The sequence below is a fragment of the Rattus norvegicus genome, chromosome 1 (genome assembly GCF_036323735.1).
Source record: "Rattus norvegicus strain BN/NHsdMcwi chromosome 1, GRCr8, whole genome shotgun sequence".
NCBI lineage: Eukaryota > Metazoa > Chordata > Mammalia > Rodentia > Muridae > Rattus > Rattus norvegicus.
In genome coordinates, this window is record NC_086019.1 from 60075214 (window position 1) to 60099619 (window position 24406).

At 44.0% G+C, this 24406-nt stretch overlaps 1 long non-coding RNA gene across 1 annotated transcript; it reads right to left on the reverse strand.

Annotated features, from left to right (window-relative positions):
• Positions 1-360: 360 nt before the first annotated feature.
• LOC134485041 (uncharacterized) lies at positions 361-24406 on the reverse strand. Its single transcript, XR_010062924.1, has 3 exons — positions 24294-24406; positions 22276-22398; positions 361-11957 (listed from the first exon to the last, which is right to left on the reverse strand). It is a non-coding gene; the product is annotated as an uncharacterized LOC134485041 (long non-coding RNA).

Consider the following 24406-nt stretch of genomic DNA (forward strand, 5'->3'; position numbering starts at 1 on the left):
GCACTACTCTGTTGCCCATTTATGAAATCTCTAGCTATTTGTGGCTCCTCCAGGCCACAGGGGTCTGCTCCATTTTCAACCTCTTCCTCCTCCATCTACTTCTTGCCCACATCCTCCATCTCTATTTTTCTTTCTCTCCCTTTTCCAATGCATTCTGCTCTACCTTTTCCTTCCATTGTCCAATCAGAGGAAGTAACCTTTATTTGGCTAATTACTATTTCACCTGACATCATCTGAATATGTGATCTATTGCACTACAGGTCCACCCTGTTGGGAAAGCAAAATACAAAGAGCAATCCACAAGACATTTTGCTCATTTTGCGTTAACACATATAGTAATTTCACTACATCTTTTCATCATTTTTATTCTATTCTTATTAAGTTATTTCTAGGGAATATTTGTAGTTTTTAACTACAATGCTTACACATAGTAAGGAGGAGTTACAACACCCTAGACCTGAGCAGAATCTCTGAGGAGGTATACTTCCACTGTCAATACAAAGACTTAAGGACCATGGGACACAGGAGCAACACCAAGGTCCCAATACCACACCATCAGCTCCCTGGCAGCCCCATGACCATCAAACTGCTTCTAAAGAAGCAATGGTGCCAGCCACTCATGACCAAGGCAGAGACAATGATGATGGTCGACCACCTGAACAGCATCTTATTTCCCCAAGTAAGAGCTCATTGAAGGACAACAGTTTTATGAAAACACCAGAAAATTGGGGTAAGGTAGAGGAGGATAAAGTCAGGCAAATATTTAAGCAAATTAGAGCAACTGTGAGCTAATGCCATGAGCATGGTATAGTACACAGGGAACTCAAACCATATAAGATTATGTTGGACATAAATGGGTAAGTTAAAATCATAGACTCTCTTTCGCCTTAGAACACAAGTTGAACCAGGGCAATGCTGAACTGGCACTGTGGTGCTTTGTCTTTTGGAACTCCTGAACTCTTGCCCAGCAAACTTTATGATAGTCCACAAAATGACATTTGGACCTTAGTTTTACATGGTACTTAAAAAGTTAAGATCTTTACTCTGTATTCATACTAGATTTGAAAAGACTTGTTGTGGCAATTGTATTCTGCCACCTGTTGGGTGTTAGAAGAGATGGATAACCTGCTTAGCCTCTTAATGATACTCAACATGAAATATAGGATGACAGTCACTGATGTGATGATGTACTGCTGGTTAAAGGACGACCGGAAGGCTTTTTAAATCCCTATGAGGACTGCGCTCCATCACACAAGACCCTGTAATTGTGGACAACATGGAACATACTGAGTCCAGAGCCTAAGATATTACAATGTATAATCAACCCATGGGATCATGTTGCTTACTGTCCTGGCAAGTTCTCCAGGTGCAAGGCTGAACAACAGAGGCTCACACATTGAGTTCAGTTATTCCCTACCCTTGATGATAATGATTCATTCCCTTTGGGCTCAAGAGGAGTGGAAGCTACCCCACCCTAAGCACACTGGTCTCATCATCCTCCAATGGCTTTCTGTTTCCCTGCGGCCATAAACTGGTCCATCATTAGGCATAAGAGCACCTGGTGCTGCCCTTCTCTCTTCAGGCCACCCCAGATGACACCCACACTGGAGAAACATGCATCCATGCCTCCAGTGTCGCCTGAATACACTAAATAATCAGCCTCACTGAGAAGAACAATGGCAATAAGAACACAGAAGCCAATCTACTCTCCTGGTATGCCTCAGTAGGGAGAAAGTCTGTCCTCAGCTAGTGCCAGTTCAGAGGCTTTAGGGACAGACCAAGCAAAAGTGGTGTTCCTGACACAATGAGGTCCATTGTCAATGGAGGTCCTGGGACAGTGGATGTGCTTCAACAGTTGAGGTCCTCAGAATATAGAGTAGAAGCTATGGAGGTCCCCGTGCCATATCAATGGTGCTTCGACAACTGTGGAGGTGCTGCAACATTCGAGTTCCTTCAAATTGGAAGACTTGTGACAGTGGAGTGGCTGAGTTTTTGGAGGTACTGCAAGAGTGGAGGTACTGTGACAGTTGAGGTGCTTCATCAGTTGAGGTCCTGTAACAGTGGAGTTCCTAAGACATTTCAGGTTCTTTGACAGTGGAGTAGCAGCTGGGACAGTGGATATGCTGCTACAGTGGAGGTCTTGAAAAACTTCAATTGATGCACGAGTCAGGATCTTTGACCTAGGAGGTGATGGGACAGTACAGGTGTAGGAGAGCCAGTAGAGGTGTGGCGACAACAGAAATGCTATAATAGTGAAAGCCTTGCAGCACTAGAGGTCCTGTGATAGTGGAAGTGCTTCGACAGTAGACGTACTGTGACAGAGGAGGTCCTGCCAATTCTAGTTTCAGAGGAAATAGATGTCCTGAAAAGTGGAGGTCATTCAATAGTGGGCTTCATGTGATAGATGAGGTGCTACCACAGTGAAAGTCCAACATCAGTGGGTGGACACGCTGTGCCAGTTGAGGTAATGGAACTTGGATTTCCTGAGTTATTGGAGGTCCTGTGACTGTGGGGTCCTGGGAGAGTAGAGGTGCTGAGACACTGCTCTGTGACATTGGATGACCTTGTGACAGTTTAGGTGCAGTGACAATGAAAGTCCAGCAACAGTACACATACTGTGACAGTAGATGTCCTGAAAATTGAGGGTCCTGACAATGCAGCCGCTGTTAGTGAGAAGGTCCTATGACACTGGAGGTCCAGTGATAGTGGAGGTACTGGGACAGAAGCCACACTGGAACAGTGGATGTCCTGCTACAGTGCACATCAAAGTGCTTGTAACGATGATGATTTTTGACCACTCTAACTTCATTTCACTACGCAAGTAATTGAGTCTGAGACAAGATAATACCTTGTCATGGTGCTACTTGAATGCCACTAGTTTTACAGTTAAGTCTGAAGGTCTAGGCTGTGACAGAGGAGGTCCTTTGACAGTGATAGCCCTGCAAAATTGGACATCCTACAACACTGGAGCTCCTGCAACAGTGGAGGTCTTGAGACTCTAGATTTACATTGACATTGCAGGTCCTGCGGCAGTGGAATTTCTCTGCGAGCTGAGGTCCTGCAACATAATAGTTGCTGAGAGAATCAATTTTCTGCAACAGTGAAGGTCCTACAATAGTTCAGGTCCTGAAAAGTTGAGACTCTGTGAGAGTAGAAGTACAGGGAAAGTGTATGTCCTGTGCCAGGAGAGGCCCTGCAATTTGGAGGCCCTGAGAATGTGGAGTTGATTTGACAACAGAGTTTCTACCACACTGGTGTTCCTGTGACAGTGTCCAACAAAGTCCTTGTATTAGAGAAGAAATAATGCCAGCCAGCAATGACCATGGAAGTGATGATGATGGTTGATCACCCCAACATCATCACGATTCTTCAAGTAATTTAGACCAAAACAATACATCTAATCATGGAGCTGGTTGAAGGGCAACAGCTTTACAAATACACCCAAAAGTATGGCTACCTAGAGCAAGGCAAGGCCAGCAAAATATTGTGTAAATAATAGCTGTGATGAGCTACTGCTATGGGCACACAATATTTCACAGGCACCTAAAGCCAAAGAATATTGTGTTGTACATCAATGGGAAAGTCAAAATTACCAACTTTGGCCTTAGTATCCCATTCCAATCAGGGTAAATGATGAACCAGCACTGCAGTACTTATACTTTTTGTGTTCCTGAACTCTTCTTTGGCAAATTTTATGACGTTCCAAAGAACTAAATTTGACGCTTAGGTGGAGTTTTATATTTCATGGCAGTCAGAAAGTTTCCATTTGACTCTCTCTTCATTCTAGAGTTGAGAATACAGGTTGTAGCAGGTGTGTGTGGTGCCTCTGGTGTGGTGTCAGAAGGACCTACTTAGCCTCCTAATGACAGTCAACCCTAGATATAGGCCAAAAGTCACTGTGGTCATGATGCAACCCTAGTTCAACTAAGGCTAGACGCAGTTCCCAAATCCCTATGAGCAACTGATCCCCCTCAGGCCAGACCCTGTAAGTATAAGAGCAATGGAATATATAGGATTCCAAGTGCCGGAAACTAAGGACACTTCAACTGAACAAAATTATAACCAGACCATGGCATCCTACTTCCTTCTGCAAAGGCAGGAAGAACACAGGCAAGACAGCACAAAATAGGCTTGGACAGTCAGCACAGTGGAGGTGTGGGGAAAAAGCAGGTGCTAAGACAGTTGATGTCCTGCTACAGTGGCCTCCAAGTCCTTGTGAGGAAGAAGCACTTATGCCATCCAATAATGACCATGGCAATGATGACAATTGTGGTTAACCACTCCAACATCATCTTCAATAATTGAGACGAAAACAAGTAGATACCTTGTCATGGAGCTGTGTGAGGCTCAATGTCTTCATAAATGTATCTGAAAGTATGGCTACATAGTGAAAGACAAGGCATGGGAAATACTTATGCAGATATTAGCAGCCTGGATCTACTGTCAGGGGCACAGAATAAATACAGGACTTCAAAACAAATAAAATGGTGGATAAGAACAATAAAGTCAAAATCATCGACATTGGCCTTAGTACCCAAGACAAACCAGAGCAAATGCTGAACCTGTACTACAGTGCTAACACTTTTGATGCCCCTGAACTCTTCCTGGGTTATACTTATGATGGTCCAAAGAACCACATATGAATGTTAGTCTTACATTTTATGGTAGCTGAAAAAGTTACCTCTGTTTTAATATAAGAGCTGAAAAGACTGGTTGTGGCAGGTGTGCATCTTGACCACTGTGGGGTTTCAAGAGAGCTAGATGTCCTGCTTAGCATTTAATAACAGTCAAACCCAGAAATATCAGTCACAGACATGATAATGCACCCCTGTTTCAAAGAAGATTGGGAGCGTTTCCCAAATCCCTATGAAGAAATGATACCTCTCAGGCCACACCCTGGAATTTTGGATATAGTGCAACATGTTCCATTCAAAACACAAGACAAAGATTCTTTACATCAAAGAAAGTCTAAGCGGTTCATGGCATCCAACTGCTTACTGGAAGGACAGGCTATTCTGATGCCTGGCTTCATACCCAGGCTCAGACAGTGAGTCTAGTAATGGCTCCATTCCCTACCCTTAATGATTATGCTGCTGTCCCTCTAGGACTGGACTGCAGAGAGTGGAAACCAACCCACCATTGACACATTGGTCTTGTCAACCCCATGGCCTCATTTATGCCTTTGTCCATATTCTAGTCATAGAGCTTTCAGAAGAACCACTGGGACTGGCTTTCTTCTCAGGCCACTACAGATGACCTGGACAAAACATACATGTCAGAGTGTCTTCTTCTTTCATTCAACAAGCAGCCTCAGGCCGAACAGAAGCATCAATGAGAACACAGAAGACAGCCTATTATCTCTCTGTGCATGAGGAGAGGGCGAGTCTGTCCCCATCAGTGGCTGGCTAAGAGGATTCAAGGGATGGTCCAAGAAATTAGGAATATCCAAATGAAGCAGTGTTCCTGTGCTCAATCAAGCAAGAAAACTCTCCTGGGACAGGACAGTATCTCTCCTGAGAAATGAGGGCTGGAGACAGCATCCAAAAAATAAGCGGCAGGCAGGCAAGGACAGGTACCTTTGTGCTTTGTTCTATCCAGTTTGCTCTGTGTTGCTTAGCTCTGTCTCTGGTATCCATTTCTGCAAAATCGTTTCTGTCTTAACTTTTTAAGTACTGTATGATTCTTCTGCCAATTCTTCTCCCTCTTCTAGATTTCTCCTCTTCCGAACAAGGACTCAATATGACTGATGTGTACCCCAGACTTCAGAGTTGTCCTGTTACCCCATGCCTTTACCAGGACGGTATCACCACCAAAAGGAAACGGTTCCCACAAGGTGAGGTCTAGAGGCCTATGGATTCATGCAATCTTCTAGGGGCAACTGATCCTTGCACATATGGCAATTAATCACAAGCGGTTTGGAACAAATTCTTATTTTGTCAAAAGTAACATCATTCTCCATTAAACTTCAAAATAAATAACCAGCAAAGCCTTGTAATAAGTGATAGTGGAGTTGATAAAACAGTGCAGCACCCGTGACATTGTAGGTCCTTCAACAGTGGAGGCACTGAGAGACATTGTAGTTCGTGCAACAGTGGAGGCACTGAGATAGCGAAGGTCCTTTTACATTCAAGATCATGCAACAGTGGAGGTCCTGAAAGAGTGGGCGTCCTGAGACATTGGAGATGGGATTGGTACAGTGGAGGTCCTGAGACAATGCAGGTGTTGCAAGAATGGATGTCCTGCAACAGTGGAGTTCCTTGCACAGTAAAGGTCCTGCAATAGGGGTTGTCTTTAGACAGAGGAGGTCCTGCTACAGTGGAATTCCTGTGATAGCTGAAGTTTTGAGACAATGTCAGACCAGGCACAATGGAGATGCTGTGCCAGGAGAGGTTCTACACAAGTCAAGTTGGTGATAGAGTGGATGTTCTAAGACAGTGGAGATCTGGTGACAGTGGAGGTCCTGCACCATTGGAGGTTCTGGAACAATCGAGGTCCTGAGACAGTGCAGTTCCTCGGACATTGGAGTTTACGCACCATTGTAGGTCATGTGAGAGTGGAGGTGCTGGGACAGTAAAGGTGATGGGACAATGGAGGTCCTGTGACTGTTTTGGTGCTGCGATATTGGAGATCCTTCATCTGTTGAGGTCCTGGCACATTTGAGGTCCTGAAATATTGGATGTCCTGCATTATTGGAGGTCCTCAGTCAGTGGAGATGGGCCTGGGACAGCTGAGATCTGGTAAAAATGGGGGTGTTTCCACTCTACAGGTCATGCAACAGTAAATGTCCTGATACAATGCAGTTGTTCCAACACTGTAGGTTCTGCAATAGTTGGTTTGCTAGAACAGTGAAAGTGGAGATCCTGCATCAACAGAGGTCCTTTGACAGGGAATGCCCTGCAACAGTGAACATCCTTCAACATTGGAGGTCCTGCAACAGTGGATGTCATGAGTCAGTGCCATTGAACTGACGGTGGAGGTCCAACAACAGAGGAAATATTGTGCCAGTAGAGGTCCTGCAAAAGTCTAGGTGCTAAAAGAGTGCATGTTCTAAATTGGAGGTCCTGCAACAGTTAAGGTACTGCAACAGTCTAAGTATAGATACTGTGCATATCCTGTGCTAGTAGAGGTCTTGCACATTGGTGTTGCTCACCGTGAAGTTGATGAGACACTGAAGGTCCTGCCACAGTGGAGGTCCTTATAACAGTTGAGGTCCTGCAACAGTGGAAAAGCAGTGTCAATGGATAACCTGTGCCAGTAGAGTTCCTGCAGCTTGGAGGTCCTGAGAAAGTGGAAGGGCTGAGACAATGGAGGTCTTATGACAATGCAGGTCCTTATAACCGTGATATAGGAGGTATTGCGACAATAGAGGTCCTTGAAACAGTTGAAGTGCTGTGACAGTGGATGTTCAGGGACAGTAGAATTCCTGTGCCAGTAGAGATCTTGCAGTTTGGAGGTACTGAGTCTGTGGAGTTTCCTGACATCCGAAGTACTACCACAGTGGATGTCCTGTGACAAGGGAGTTCTTAGGGTAGTGCAGGTTCTGGGACAGTGGAAGTACTGCTACAATGGTTATCAAAATGCATGGAAAGAAGCAGCAAGGATGCCACCCAGACCAGACCATGGCAAATATAATGAAGATATTAATCCACCCCAAATTCATATTGCTTCACCAAGGAATTGAGTCTGAGACATGTCTATACCTTCTCATGGAGCTCTTTGAAGTTCTACAGCTTTACAAATTCATCTGAAAGTCTGTGATAGTGGAGGCTTTAGACAATGTAAGACCAGCCACAATGGAGATCCTGTTCCAGTAGAAGTTCTGCAAAAGTCTAGTTGGTGATAGAGTGGATGTCCTGAGACAGTGGAAGTCTGGTGACAGTGGAGGTCCCGCACCATTAGGGGTTCTGGATCATTCGAGGTCCTGAGACATGCAGGTGCTCAGACAATGGAGTTCCTGCAACAGTGTAGGTCCTGTGAGAGTGGAGGTGCTAGGAAAGTGAAGGTGATGGACAGTGTAGGTCCAGTGTAGGAATATTGTGTTCCTACAACATTGGAGGTCCTACAACAGTTGAGGCTCTCATACCGTGCAGTTCTTCCAACTTTGGAGGTCATGCAACTGAATAGGTCATGGGAAAATTGAGGTTCTGGGACAGTAAGGGTGTTGGGACAATGGAGGTGCTATGTCACCTGAGGTCCTGGGACATTTGAGGTCCTGCAATATTGGAGGTCCTAAGACATTGTAGATGACCTTGGAATAGTTGAAGTCTGGAATAAAGGGAGGCTCTGCACCAGTAAATGTCCTGAGACACTGGAGATCCTGCAGTTTGCCTGGACAGTGAAGGTCCTACAAAAGTGGAGGTCATGTGACAATGGAGGTCATGAATCGATGCATTGGCACTGACTGTAGAGAGCCAGCAGCAGTGGACTGTCTTTGCCAGTAGAGGTCCTGCAAGATTCTAGCTGTTGTGAAAGTGGATATCCTACAACATTGGAGAGCTGGCATTAGTGAATGCCCTGAGACAATGGAGATCCTGCAGGAGTTGGTTTGCTTGGACAGTGAAGGTGCTACAAAAGTGGAAGTCTTGCGTCAGTGGAGGGGCTTGGCAAAAATGGATGTGCTGCCACACTACTGGTCCAGCAACAGTGAATATCATGAGACAGTGCATTTGCAGTGACAGTGGAGCTCCAGGAACTGTGGAATTTTTGTGCCAGTAGAGGTCCTGCAAATTCTAGCTGCTGAGGGGGTCTATGTCCTGCAACCTTGTTGGTCCTGCAACAGTTGAGGTACTGCAACAGTGTAAGTCCAGCTACAGTGGATATCCTGTTATAGTAGAGGTCCTTTAAATTGGCCTTGGTGAGACAGTGGACGTCCTGTGATAGTGGAGGTCCTATGACACTGGAGGGGCTGGAACACTGGAGGTCATGCCAAAATTGCAGTTCTTGTAATGGTTGCGGTGTTGTGACAGTGGAAATCTAGCGACAGTGGACATTCTGTAGGACAGTAGAGGTCCTACAATATAAAAGTCCTTGGACAGTGGAGGTACTGACGCACTGGAGGTCCTGTGAGAATGGAGGTTCTTATAACAGCTGTGACACTGGAAGTACAGAAAATGTAAATGTCCTCTGATAGGAGAGCTCCAACAAACTGAAGTTGATGAGAGACAGGAGGTCCTCCAACAGCAGTGGTCCTAAGACAGTAGAGATCCTGTAACAGTGGAGAGATTGAGACCCTGGAGGTCCTTTGACAGTGGACTACTTTGTAACAATAGACGTGCTATGACAAGGGGGTTGTACAATAGTAGAGGTCTTTGTTATACTTGAGGTACTCCAACAGTGGAAGTTTAGGCACAGTGACTTCCAGTGCCCGTAAAGGTCTTGCAATTTGGAGGGTCTGAGACAGAGGAGTTGCCTGACCACAGACACCCTACCACAATATTGGTCCTTTGACTGTGGAGGTCTTGGGATAGTTCAGGTGCTGGGACAGTGGAAGTTCTGATACAGGGGTTATCAAAGTGCATGCAAAGAAGAAGCAATGGTGCCAGCCAAACATGACCATGGCAAATATAATGAAGTTTTTCATCCACCCCAACATCATCTTGCTTCTCCAATTGAGTCTGAGACAATTCTAATAACTTATCGTGAAACTGGTTGAAATTTTACAGCTTTACAAATACATCTGAAAATCTTTCCACCGAGAGGAGGAAGGAGCCAAGGAAATATTTAGGCAAATGTTAGCAGGCTTTATCTATGGCTATGGGCACTGTATAAGTTCACAGTGACCTGAAACCAGATTATATTTTGTTAGAGAAGAACGGAAAAGTCAAACGCATCGACTTTGGCCTTCAACTCAAGACAAACCTGGGCAAATGCTGAACTGGCAGCATGGTGCTTACCCTATTGGTGCACCTGATCTCTTCCTAGGACAACTTTATGATGGTGCAAAAAAAAAAAAACAACAATATATGGATCTTAGGAGTAGGCTTATATTTCACTCTTGTATTTGACTCTGTTGTCATACAACAGTTCAGAAGACAGGTTGTAGCAGGTGTGTACCCTGCTCACTGTGGGGTGTCAGAAGAGGCAGCTTAGCCTCTTAATAAAAGTCAATCCAAACTATGGGCTGACAGTCTCAGAGGTGATGATGTACCCCTGGTCAATAAAACCAGAAGAGGTTCACAAATCCTTATGAAGAAGTGATCCCTCCCATGCCAGATACTCCAAAAGAGGAAGAAACGTAATATATTGAGGTTTGAGGTAAAATATTATAGATTCATTGCATCAAAAAGGTATAAACAGAACATGGCATCCTATTGCTTAATGTAACAGCAAGTTATACACAGGAATTGCTTCACAACACAGGCTCAGCAGCTTTGTCCAGTTACGGTCCCATTCTCTACCCTTGCTGATTTCCCTCTAGGACTAAATAGGAATAGAAGTGAACACAACATAGACACATTGTTCTCCTCATCTTCCAATGGCCTAGTGTATCTCTATGATCATAAGGCTAGTCAAAGAGGAAGCAAAGAGCCATTGGGCATGCCCTTCTTCTTTTCAGGACACTCCCGACAACACCCATAGTGAACAAAGCAAACATACACACCAGAAGTGTCCTGTGTCTTCACTCAACAATCATCCACACATAGAAGAGCTGTAGCAACGAGAAAACAGAGGACAACCTACTTTCCTGCTGTCTCTCAGCAGAGAGCAGGACATTCCCCTGCTGGGGATTTCCCAGAGGCATTAAAGGATGAACCAATTCCAATGGGGAAATTCACTGATGAAGTTGTGTTGCTGCTTTACTTCAAGAATGAAACATTACAAGGGGGTGGAGGAAGAGTTTTCTCCCAGAAATGAGGCCAAGGGAGATTGTCCAGAGAACACGCAGATGGCAAAACCCATGTGCCTTTGTACTTTGTCCTTCCCAGTTTGCTCTGTGCTCATTCTTCCTCTGGCTCTGTTTTCCAGTTCCCCATAATTCTTACCTTCTTATATCCTCTAAGTATTTTATGATTCTTCCCCCAACCCAAGCCTTCTCCCTCTTCTGGATTTCTTCTCTTCCCAGCAAGGACTCAATATGACTGCTGTGTAGCACACTATAGAGCGTGGTGCAGCTGAATGAATCCATTCACCTGAAGTTTATCACACTCTAAAAACACCAGCTTCCACAAAGTGAGGTGGAGAGTGGTATGAGCTCATGAAGTCTTCCATAGGTTACTGGTCCTAGCACACACGGCATTTATCACAAGAGCTATAGAACAAATTCTTATGCTGTCAAAAGTAGCATCACATTTCATTCAGCCTCAAATATAAACAGCAATGACTTTGAAAAATTGAAATTACAGTTGCTGCAACAGTGCAGATCCTGTGAAGAGGTAGGTCCTGCGACAGTGGAGGCACTGAAATAGCGCCGGTTCTGTGACAGTGAAGGTCCTTTGAAAGTGGAGGCACTGAGATCGTGGCGGTCAATCTACTTACAGGGGAGCTGCTGCACAATTGAAGGTTCTGCTACAGTGGAGGTCCTGCAAAATTGGAATTGCTGATACAGGGGTATTCCTGTCACTGTAGAGATCCTGTGGCAGTGAAGTTGCAGCATCATGGGAGATCTTGCTTCAGTTGATGTCCTGAAACACTTTAGTTGCTACGGGTGGTGCTACGACAGTGGAATTCCTGGGATAGTGGAGGTTATAGGACAGTGGGTGTCCTGAGACAGTTGTAGTGCTCCTACAGTGGAAGTCCTGCAATAGTAGTGTTGCTTGGACAGTCCAGTTCTTGGACAAAGGAGGTCCTGTGACACTTGAGATGCTGAGACTCTTGAGATCCTGAACAGTAGAAGTGCTGTGATAGTTGAAGTGCTGAGACACTTGTGGTCCTGTAACAGTGGAGTTGACACACAGACAGTGGACTTCCTGAGGTAGTGGTGGTGCTTAAACAGTGGATTTCCTGTGACAGAGGAGGCCCTGCAATAGAGGAAGAACAATATATGCTGGCTGATGACCCAGAGCTTCCAGAAAATAGACCACCAACCAATATATATCAGAGGATGGCATTATTTGAAACCAATGGGATGGAAGGCCCTTGGTCCTGTGGAGATGTGATGCTCGAACATAGGAGGAGGCTGGAGTGGTGGGTTTCGAAACGTTGGGTGAGTTTAGGAGCAGCATCATAGTGGCAAAATGGAGGGAGGAGGGAGAAGATGTAGGAGTGGGCATTTGTGGATTGGCACCTAGAATGTTGGACATCATTTGAGATGTTAAAAACAGTGGAAATGATAAGGTTTACATTGTCTGACCCAAACCTAAGGGATACTACAGAAGGAACACAAAAACCTACAGGTGCTCACCAACAATCAGATAAAATTTGGCCTTTGGCGGTCTACTCCAAAGAAACTCTTCCAAGAACACTGTTTTTTGTTTTTTCAAACAAAGTTTAAAACTCTTAAGTGTACTCTCAAATCTGCCCTAATTTGCATAAATCGGTCAAAACTGTTGGCTTTGTAAATACTTCTATCTTGTCCCAATAGTCACATGCTGGTCATCCCAACAACAAGATACTTGTCAAGGTGGGAGTCAATCAACATGGGATCCTTTTTCCAACTCGGCATGCAGACCCTCAGCTCACCTTCACACACACACACACACACAAACACACACACACACACACAGAGAGAGAGACAGAGAGAGAGAGAGAAAGAGAGAGAGAGACAGACAGACAGACAGACACACAGACACAGCTTCACAAACACATGCACACACACACACACAGACACACACACACACCCATGAGAGAGTGATAGATCGAAAGTGAGGTAGAGAGAGAGAGAGAGAGAGAGAGAGAGAGAGAGAGAGAGAAAGAAAGAGAGTTCTTATCATCTACTTTCTAATGCATATTGCGTGCTCTTGGAGTTGAGCACAGAGACTTGCACATGTAAACCAGTCCTGTACACCTAGGAACATTTTCTGATCAGTATTTTCTCTTCTTTATGCAGTTCTTAAATTATCTTTAAGAGAGTGTAGGGCATTGACCTACCATGAAATCTTGGACCTAAAGGTACACTTTAATACAAATCTTACATATCACTTACAGATGATTCTAGTAGGAAGTACATTAAGTTCAGAATCATTCAATCAGAAACCCTTAATGTATATACCCCATTCTAACTGCCTTCACTTAACCTCATGTTTGGACCACTGTTCCTAGCTGGAGATTCCTGTTTATCTCCCAGAATAAAAGGGAGGCTCCATGCTCAAGTGGAACAGCAGATTCAAGGTGGGACTGTTGGGTGACATTACCGTGAACACCAGGGACTGCCCCACAGAGGCAGGTAGTGGCCCTTTCTTTCCTCCTGGGGAATCATTAGCTACATTGTCCTGAGCAGAGAAGGATCCTCTCATTCTAGCAGATGTTCTGGATGACACAAGGAATGTGAATAGATTATGAAATCACTTTACCACATTTCTTTCTGAGGCAGAGACCCTTGAGAACCTTGGCTCAAGAGTAACAGTTCCAGATAGCAAGGTGAGGTCAGTGTGGGCCCTGTGTTGACCTATGAATAGTTATTTATGTTAATCACCAAATCTTTAAAACTTACAGCATGTGAGAGAAAAGTCTCCCAGGAGTCTCAGCTAAAAGTAATCAGTGAGTTTTTAAGAACAAGAACAAGTAGGAAATTTAAATTCATGTGATTGGTACAAATAAAGCAAGACACTGTCACTAGATCACCTTTGTGTAAGGGCCCTGACGACATACACAACTTAAGATGTGAAGTGCTCAGCTAGCACGCTTCGTGGCATGAACCCAAGACACAGTTTCTCTGTGTCTCATCACCTCTGAAGCATGGTCCACAAACAATGGCAACAAACCTTCTCCTCCTCAGAGTTCAAAGTTACCTTTACTGTTAGTGATAGTTTCACAGTTAACTAACCTCTACTGGATAGACAGGTTTGACTAACCTTCTCTGAGCTTCTCCCAACCATGTACAGATGATACATCCCTCTGCACATGAGGCCTGTTCCTCTCAGGCCTGCTGTTCTCCTTCCCAGATTAGAAACTGGATACCTTTCAAGCCTACATTTTTAAGTCATCTATCAACTTTGGGTACATGATAAGCACAACATGACATTGGGTGCCAAATAACAATTTCCTACCTGACAATGAATATGATCCAGGGGTACCAAACATGGAAACTGGTCAGGTAAGGTCAGGTAACCCCCATGCCATCTCGATGTGGAGATGAAGATTGACACACCTTCCCAAGCAGACTTTCTCAGTTTTCTCAGCCCACACAGCAGTCCTTTGCTGAGCTTCCTTACTCCCAGTGACTGATGAGAGTACATGAGAAGATGCCTGATTTCTGGAAAGCCCTGGGCCCTATGACCCACAGTAGCAGCAGCTTCTGATCACAGGTGATTTCAGGAACTGAAAATGCCTAATGTTCCTGTTTTGATTTGAATATGCTGAGCCCACGGTGTGGGACTATTTGCAGATGAGCCCTCATTGGATAGGTGTAGCCTTGATTGAGGAAGTGTGTCACTGTAGATGTGACCCTTATGTTTCTTGTCCTAGCTGCATGAAAATCAGTTTTCTAGTAGCGGCCTTCAGATGATGATGTAGAACACCCAGCTCCTCCTGTACCATGTCTGCCTAGATGCTGCCATGCTCCCACCTTGATGATAATGAAGCAAACTGCTGAACTTGTAAGCCAAACCCAAAGCTGTGTTCTTCTTATAAGATTTGCATTGGTCATGGTGTCTGTTAATAGCAGGAAAACCCTAAGTAAGTCACTTTCTACCACAGATTACGAGGTTAATTGAGTGATGTCATCACCTGAGGAGACATGGCCTCTTATTAAGGTTCTAATCTCCTAAGTAATTGCAGGCTCTCTTCTGGCCTAGGCATTGGCTATAATATTAATCTTCCCAGTGTCCTTTTCTCTGTAAACTCTACATTTTGCATTTCTATTTGCCCCATTTGCTCTTTTTCATTGAAGTCCTATACCTCAGTATAACAGAGGCCATACTGGGCTCTCTTCAAATTTTCATCGAAGAAATTTGTTTATTACTTTTTAATTTAGCCTCAGGTAGGTTTTTAGGATGTGGGCTGAAGGAAGCCACATTTTTGTAAAAGCATCATACAAACTATCCCAGACCAGTTACAAATATTGTTGCCTTCTGAATCCCCTTGTCCTGGGCTTCCACATTCTGGATAGGTCTTGGCACTCCTGACTCCCAAGCTCCTGCCAGTATACCCCATTAAACTCTTCTTAGAGCACTGGGCCACTTCTAGTTCAAAGTTCTGAATTCTTGCATATTTTCCAAAACAAGTAACAAGCACAAACTGGCATGGTCAGGTATCACAGAGCAAGAGTCTGCTCTATTACATCCCCTTCTGCATTAGTTACCTTTGTATTTCTGTGACAGAAATGCCATGAGCACAGCAAACTATAAAACATGTAGGCGATTAGTGATCCTATTTCACAGACCACCTGTTACCATAGGTTAAGTTCCATGACTACAGGGCACAGTGGAAGGAGCAGGAAGCAGAGGACTCACATCTGGAATTACAAGTACAAAGCAGAGAGTGCACAGGGAGTGGTGCAGAGCACTAAAACCTCAAAGCCCAGCCCCACTGGCATTCTTTCTCCAGCAAGGGCACACCTCCTAAGTTTTCCCAAACAGAGTCAGCAACTGGGAAAGGAGTACTCAACTGCCCGAGACAGTGGAGGATAGCTCATGCAAAATGTCATGGTGATTCAGGAATTTGAATAAGTAACAGAGAGACCCTTCACCCTGGGTCAATGTGTGTTGCTGCAAATCCAGCAAGCTGCTCTCCCTCCTCTTGAACATAAGATGTGGATTAAGTAAAAATGTAAACAAGCATCTCCATGGAAAATCAACAGCCCTGTTAATCTGGTCATACTTATAGGATAAGTCCAGAGGTGCTGGATACTGAAATCACAGAAGAAGCCAACACAAACTCAAACCGTTTAGTCTATAGGAATAAAAATACCACAGAAGCCAAAATGGGTAACGATATGGAGCAAACACTCACTCACTCAGCAGATAAAATTACACCTAGCCCTTACTCACAGACCTACTTCATAAACAGTGTACATTCTTCTGGTACCTACTCAACACACAATCCTAAATGCTGCAATCAAACCTAATGGTTCCTTTTTTGTTGAGTATGACTTAAAAACACTGAAGTACTCTGAAGGAGGTTAATGGAATCTTCTCAGGGCCTGGGGAAGTTGGCTAAGGGAGTACAGATTAACAAAGCAACACAACCCAATTTCCCCACCAGCAAGCAGAAACCGGCCTGATGTCAGTTGCCAATTCCTGAGGGTTTAAGAGAAGCCTACAGACTGGAAGGACTGAGGTAGGTGAGATTAAAGTACAGTTACACTGAATGCTCACTTGAGGAATGGGAAGGGTAGAAACTGGAAAGTGCTCGTGTGTGTGTGTGTGTGTGTGTGTGTGTGTGTGTGTGTGTGTGTGTGAGTGTGTGTGTGTGTGAGTGTGTGTGTGTGTGTGTGTGTGTGTGTGTTCCATGAATGTGTTTCTGTGAGAGTGTGGTTGGGTTGTTGCTGTTGTGTGCTTAATTTGAGACAGAGTGTTACCACAAACTGAAGCTGTCCTAAAACTCACCCTGTACACAAGTGTGATTTGGACAGTAAAGAGACCTCTCTCCTGAAAGGGGGATTAATGATGTGTAGCACAAGCTATGTGTGAATGTAAATTTCAAAATCTGAAGATTTTATAAATCTCCTTTGGCTTGCTTTAACAATGCTGGTGATTATAGCAATACATGGTACACTGAGGACAGAACAGAATATATAGTGTGAGCTTTTGAGATGGTTCAGAGGTGAAAGGAATAGCTGATGATCTGAGTTTATTTCCAGAGGCACTGTTAATAATCAAACACAAATGTAGTCGACTTTTATCCTGTGGAAAAATCAGTCAGGGCATCCAGTCAGAGATTTAAGTATTTTTGGTGTTGTGATGCTACACAATCATAAGACTGATTCCTGTGGAACAGGCTAGTAGAGAAGACAGTAATCAACAGGACACGAGAAACCTACAGAGCAGGAACTAGAGAGAAAGCTCAGGATTTCAGAGCACTGGCTGCCTTTGCAGAGGACCTTCACTTGTTTTTCAACACTTCCAAGTCAGCTCACAGTCATGTGCAACTCAAGATCTAGAATATCTTACCCTCTTCGTGTTTTGTTGTCACTGCATAATACACACAGTGCACATATACTCATGTACACCCTTGTTGGATGACCATAATCCAACCACAGCAGGGACAGACCTCGCCACCCTCAAGCTTGCCAATTTGAAGGAGGGAGCCTTCTTGTTAAAAGCACTGGAGAACAGCAGGCACAAGGACACCTGACTCACACATTCGACCCGAGGTCTTGAGATGGAAGCCACACATAACTCTGGCCTTCTCACTGTAGAGAGGTCATCCTTGGGTAAGGAACTTTCATCTGATACTGTTTTCCTCTTGGATCCCATTACAGAAAAGCATTTGTGTTTGTCCAAGTCTGCACAGGTTCCCAGCACCCTTCCTAGTCATGTCTGACAAATCCATATGGAAACCACTGTGTAACTGGAGTCCTAGTCTATAGCATCTCTCTACTTCATGCTACCCTCCTTTTATAATGCAGATTTCATAGGAAATCATATTCTTTGTGTACTTACAAATCCCATGTTGTTTACATGTGGCTAATGTGTCGTCCTCAGCATGCTTGCCTGGAGACAGGGCTGGATGCCAGTATTCTGTAGACAAGGCAAGATGCAGGTACTCTGGTAGCCATAGGACACCAGCATCACAGCTGTAGTGCAGTGCATGCATGGCATGCATTCACAAAGAAGACTGTAGCCACAAGGGCAGGTACATCCACAGGGTACTAAGGAGAGGGACCTGATTGCTACTGTTGATGCTGCATTTCCTCTTTGTTCTGACGGTTTTAACTGGAATTGCCCCCACACGCAAAACTCCTAAGATATCTGACAGCCACACACAGATGCACATGCAGGTAAAACACAAATGCATGTGAAATAAAAATAAATAATTTTAACTGGAGAGAGAGAGAGGGAGAGAGAGAGAAAGAGAGAGAGAGAGAGAGAGAGAGAGAGAGAGAGAGAGAGAGAGAGAGAATGGTGTTTATAAAAGAGAAACTTACCCTCAAAACCTATTTACTGTCCTGAAACTTCTTTCTCATGTGCAGAGGAACATAGACATGAAAGTCTTTCTCTCTACACTTCTCAGTGTGTGCTGGGGTACTCTAGATTACCGGTTATTTGGTGAAATGTTGAGGGGTTTAGAAAGATGAACATCATGTTGCAAGTCAGTGGTCTTTAGTCCCTCCTGAGTTCTGTGATTTCAGCTGAGGATCTCTTGCAATAGGTTATGTATCCTGAGTTATAATCATGACCTGTGGAACTTCATTTGCTAAATGGATAAAAGGGCCCCAGTGTAGTCATCTGTTACTTCCCCAACCCATGAGCATGACCCAGGCCCAGTCACAAGTCAGAATTGGGTCCTCAGAGACGCCACTAGGAATGTATGTAGACAAAAGTAAGAAGTCTGGGGAGGATAAGGAGGAAGAGTGTCAGGTTAAAGCCTGTTTCAAATTCAGAATAGCAGAGTATGTATTTCAGTTAACTGCTTTCATAATTCCCTCATCTGTGAAATCTTAGGACTTGTTAGATTAGATCTTTTAGCCAGAGAGCTAACACCACTGAAGCCAAAACTTTATACAGACAGGCTATCAGGAGTGTCACCCATGTTTACTATCTCTGCTTCCAGAAGAGGTGCAGACAAATATTTCCTCACTCATGGTGAGTACACCACAAAGGAAACCAGTGCATGCTCCTTACACCCCTGAGGACTTCCCATGGTAGGGGTCCCCAACACACTGGGATCTGACAGTGAAAGTGTCTGTGATTTGGCTAGGGCACGAGGGACTACTTATATCACTTTTCCAGGGATGGCACTGCAGAGATCAGACAGTAGTTAAACTTGAAAGCTCATCACATTCAACTTCTCCCTGTGCTCCTAACACACCTGGTCCCCACACCCTAAGAACTGGCAGCCCCTTTAAGCTGCTGCTGTACTTTCACACCCTGCCTCCCTGGACTCTGGACTCTTCCTCCTGATGCTCTGCTCCCAACTGCCTTGCACCCAGCATTTTACTCCTTTATTTTTATTTCTTGTTCCCACCTCCTGCATGTGTTCTGAGTGGGTCAGCTATGGGTAGGATCACGAAATATGTGGCTGTACACACACACACACACACACACACACACACACACGTAACAATTTAAGACAAGGCAGACTGTTTATCTGCAGGGGATCCAATGCCTTCAAGAATTGGGACCCTGTAAAAAGAGCACTACACTTCAAACAAAAATACAAGGAAAATAAACAACTGGAGTGTCAGTGGAGGTTGTGTAAGAAGAGTGTCAGAAGAGCCTGTGAGAAGATGAAGGGTATACTGAACACCCAGCCAAACTGGAAACGTCTGCACCTGAACTGTGCAGCATCCACCCTGCAGTGTGGCGTGCTGTGGGGGTGTCTGAGAAACCATATCTCATCACCTGAGTTTGCACATATTTAGACCAAGTCTTTGGGTGTTGGAGGTGACTACTATATCTATAGATTAATTAAAATTAATATGGATGAGTTCATCATGCATAAACAGTACAACAAAGTTGTCCAGACCCAACTGTTGGATGTATCATTAATGGATTATTCCTTAAATACTTCTGATCACGAGGATGAAAAATTTAGTATTAATCTCTGTTCCACTAGTGGATGACTCACTAAGTGTGCACCACACTGGCGGGGACCAACCATCAAAGGAAAGCTACCTTTCTTTTAATCTTTTGCAACTGCAGTAGCCTATGCAAAGCAAACACTCACATGTGTCTCATCAGTCAATCAGTCTACAGGACAGAGATTACCTATGCCAATCTCAGGGACAGAACAGCATTTTCTGTTTCCAATTCAACTACCTTTTTTTCTTTAACCTGCAGCCAGGATCCAAAAAATTGCCTCAAAACAGCATTTACCTGCCCACACTGAAACACCATTAATGAACAGAGAACAAGAAATGGTAGAAACAGTCTCAGCAAGGAGAAAGTCCACAGTCAGGTTGTGAAGACTCCTTCACATACTGCAGAGCCAAGACAAGTCAGCCTCAGCAAGGCATGGCCGGCTACCCACACACACCCCATGGCTCTGAGCCCATCAGCACCAGACCTGAGAACTACCAGGGATGCAAGCTTGACACTCGAGACTCTTTTATCTTTCAGTCAGTAAGGTGCCGTGGAAAGTACCTGGGAAGGAGGGTTTACAGAGAAAGTCATAGAAACATTTCAGACTTAAAAATAAAAATCTGATCCCTTCAAAGCCGTGTGTGTGTGTGTGTGTGTGTGTGTGTGTGTGTGTGTGTGTGTGTGTGTGTGTGTGTGTGTAGGTGCTCATAAGACGTAGGTAGTCTTGGAAAATCAAGGAGAGGAAGGATTTATTGAGAAGCTGAGATGGTGGTCAGTGAAGGGTGGATGTTGGAAGGAAGCTAGAGCATGGTGGGATTTTATAAGCCAAAGAAGTGAAATTCGTATTTAATTCCCTTTGACAACTGGTCCAGGTGCAGTGTTCCTAGTGGTGGCTCAGTGCTCCAGCTGTGGATTCAGGGAACTCAGAACATCATACTGAAAATAATCTCACAGACTACAGAGTCAAATTCCTGCTGATGCTCCAGTCCCATCAGAGAAGAAATTAAGTCCCTCCTCCTATGGATCCTCTCATTTTTGTCATTCTCTCCTGCAGGAGATTCAGTCCTTCCTCTGAGGGGGCTACTCATACCTGCAGGTGATTTAGACCCTCTTGAAGGGAATTCTGTCTCCAGATTGGGATGCGGACCCTCCTGTTAGAGAATTAACTCTCTAAATCTTCTCACAGAGTATGTGTGACTACATGGAGACAGCATTATCTGCACTTCTAAACTCTGATTGGTAAAGAGAACCTACGATATGAGTTTGAAAACCTCTGAGTTATATACTGAGTAATGAAAACCTACAAGTTATATACTGTTGATTTCTAAATGTATTCAGTTGATTATGAATTATTCTGCAATATTTTGATGAAATTCACTTACTTCCTAGATTTCAAACAAAAATAGAAGCTATAGTTAAAAGTTTAGTGTGTGTTTGGCCAAATTATTTACAAAATATTTTTGGTTTTTATAAAAGTTGGTGTACGACATAAAAATTTTCCCCTATTTTGTTTTGTTTACTGCTAGGATATAGAAATGCTTTATTTCTGCTGACAGAGCTTATATTCATTGGTCTTGTATAACTCACTGTTCAGTGCTAAACTTTAGCAGATTCCTTAGGGTCTCTGCCATTTATAACAGGATTCCATCTACAAGTCTACTGCCTTGTTCTTCCTTTCTGATGAGATGCCTTTTGTTCAGTTTCCCCCCGTAAATGACAGAGCTATACTGTGAGAACAATGATGGACAGCAGTGCCAGAATGACCTGGGACACATTTACAAAGTCTGGTCCAATTAGAATGGGGCATGGTGAGATAGTTCTGTTATGTTTGCTCTGACCCTATGAGTCTCTCTTCACTACCTTCACTTGGACAAGTTGTAACCCAATTAATATGGTGAAGGATGAAGTCCCTGACACTTAGTAGGTGACAATGCCTTCCATGTGATCCATTCAAGGAAACCTGAAAGGTGGGCTCAATTGTAATGACATTGCTGTCTTTATGAAAGGGACCCTAAAGTCACAGACACTTGAAGGGTGCAGAGAGAGACCACAGGGCACCAAGAGGAACCAGCTACCTACAAACGGAGGAGAACTGGAGCCAACTCTTGGACCCCAGTCCTCCAAACGGAAGCCAACAGAAACCTCTGCTCAGTTCTGCCTGCAGCCCACAAACACTAGAGTGTGCATTCTTGGTGTGCTCCAGAGCCTGAAATTGGCTGCTCTAACCCCAGCTCTGTCGTGGGGTGGATGGAAGTCTTGTCTATCTTGGGGTGGATGGAAGTCTATCTCTCAAGGTGAGGTAAAGTGGTCCTGAGTTAGGTGCCAAGGTCCAGTCCCAGGGGGAAGCTTCCCGATAGCTAAGCTTGAGCTTGAAGCAGGCAGAGCTGTGCTCTCCTTAAGGAATGTAGCACTAGTTGCCAGAATAGAGGTTTCTTCTTTCAATGTACACTTAGGCAAATTTGCAAAGATCCAAAATGCTGGCTGTGGTTCTCACCAGTTTCCTTGGAGTATGCCCACAGAGTTCCTTGTCTGCTCCTGGGAATCCAAGCCTTGTCCTCAAAGGGGCTGCTCATGCACTCATCTGACTTCTTTGGCCAGGAAGCACACCTGATAAAAACTGAATTTTAAGAGGCAGATAAGATCAGAGAAAGGACTAAAAGAGCTCGAAGGGGCTCGAGACCCCATATGAACAACAATGCCAAGCAACCAGAGCTTCCAGGGACTAAGCCACTTCCCAAAGACTATAAATGGACTGACCCTGGGCTCCAACCTCATAGGTAGAAATGAATAGCCTAGTAAGAGCACCAGTGGAAAGGGAAGCCCTTGGTCCTACCAAGACTAAACCCCCCAGTGAATGTGATTGTTGTGGGGAGGGTGGTAATGGTGGAGGATGGGGAGGGGAACACCCATAGATAAGGGGAGTGGGAGGGCTTGGGGGGATGTTGGCTTGGAAACCAGGAAAGGGAATAACAATCGAAATGTAAATAAGAAATACTCAAGTTAATAAAAAAAGACATAGAGACAGGAGGAACTGCATCCTGACCTTTTGTGTAGGAAGTTTGGCTTGGACTGATCAAGTATCAGAAGGACCATGAATTCCCTATGGCCAAATTAGCTGGGGCTAAGTTTATACCAAGAGAGCTCCTTGAAATACCTGATCTGCAGTTTGCGCTCCCTTCTACAAGCAACTACTCAATTGAATATAAGTGACTACATCCAGTTTACTTAGTTGGCTGCTAAGTGTAAATCTACTTTTACCTGTATTTATACATACAGTTCATATCCCCATTAAATGGAAAAGCCCCAGTGGTATTAGTTTTAAAGGTGCTCACATAATAAGTTTTTGCCAAGAAATTTTCAGTAATTTATGTATAAATCTATATGGAGAATGCAGTATAGTACAGTCAAATCACAGGCTTTATAATCCTATATTTAAAGTTTGATATGATTACAAATATTAAAGCAGGACTATTTTAAATAGTCTAATATATTTAATTTAGAATTAATCTGTTTTTCCATGCACCAATCAGCCATAATGTAGGTTAGCTTGTTTCCTAAGTCATGTGTTTTAAGAGGCTTATCAGTCTACCAGCTAAATTTGAAACACCTTTGACAGGATTGTATTATTTAGGTACCAGGAATATTAAGAAGATGAAAAGAATAGGAAAGTTAAAATGATTTAGTAAGCATTAAGATTTATGGATGCATAACAGCTTAAATCTTGATGAGATATGTGTAAGAAAACTAGTAGGGGGAGCATAAGTAAAGGAATGATCCTATCAGTGCCTCTAAACCATAAAATGCATTCCTACAGTTATCTGAACTCCATTGACTACGGAAGTCAAGGTAAAACACACACACACACACACAAACAAAAGAGGCAGATCAGATCATCTTTCTGATTATGTTCACAGCATAGACTTCTTTGTTTATTTGTCTGTTTTTGTTTTTTTTAATTTTTTATTAGATACATTTCTTTACTTACACTTCAAATGTCATTCCCCTTCCCGGTTTCCTGTTCATAAATCTTAGGTGGGGCTGCTGTAAGGTTCAGATTCTCTGCTTGGGAGCCATTACCACATATGATGTTTATATTTTTGTTCACTTTTATCAATCTATTTTTCTGCGGTGTGCTCTAAGAGGGCAACGAGTACGGTTACATAATTATTGGTATTAACAGCTGTACTCCCAAATCCTGCTCAGTATGGAGTCTGCTGATGTTCAGCATAAGGAGGTGCCAAGTCAGGGAACCTTCATTTGTTGATGCAGCAAATGAGAGTCCAGAGAAGCCCCAAGCGGGAGATGGAGGAAGGAGCCATAAGGACAGTTGGGAGAAAACGGGTCAACTTCCCTAAGATTCGGAAAAGAAGCAGTTGGTCTCCATCCCGAGGGAACTCAAGCTAAGACTCACAAAATAGTGCTACTAAGCCAACCCAAATTCTCTTATTTTCCCCACATCCCTGAGAGCAGAAAGGAGTGGTTTCAAACTCCATGGGCTCCCCTCATACTCACTGGAATTGGATGGTGAAACTGCCATAACCTCTGTTCTGAAAAATCCCCTCAGGAACTAATGAAGGGCGTGGCTAAGTCCGAGAGAGGAGTGCCGGGTATCGTTCATTGGCCAC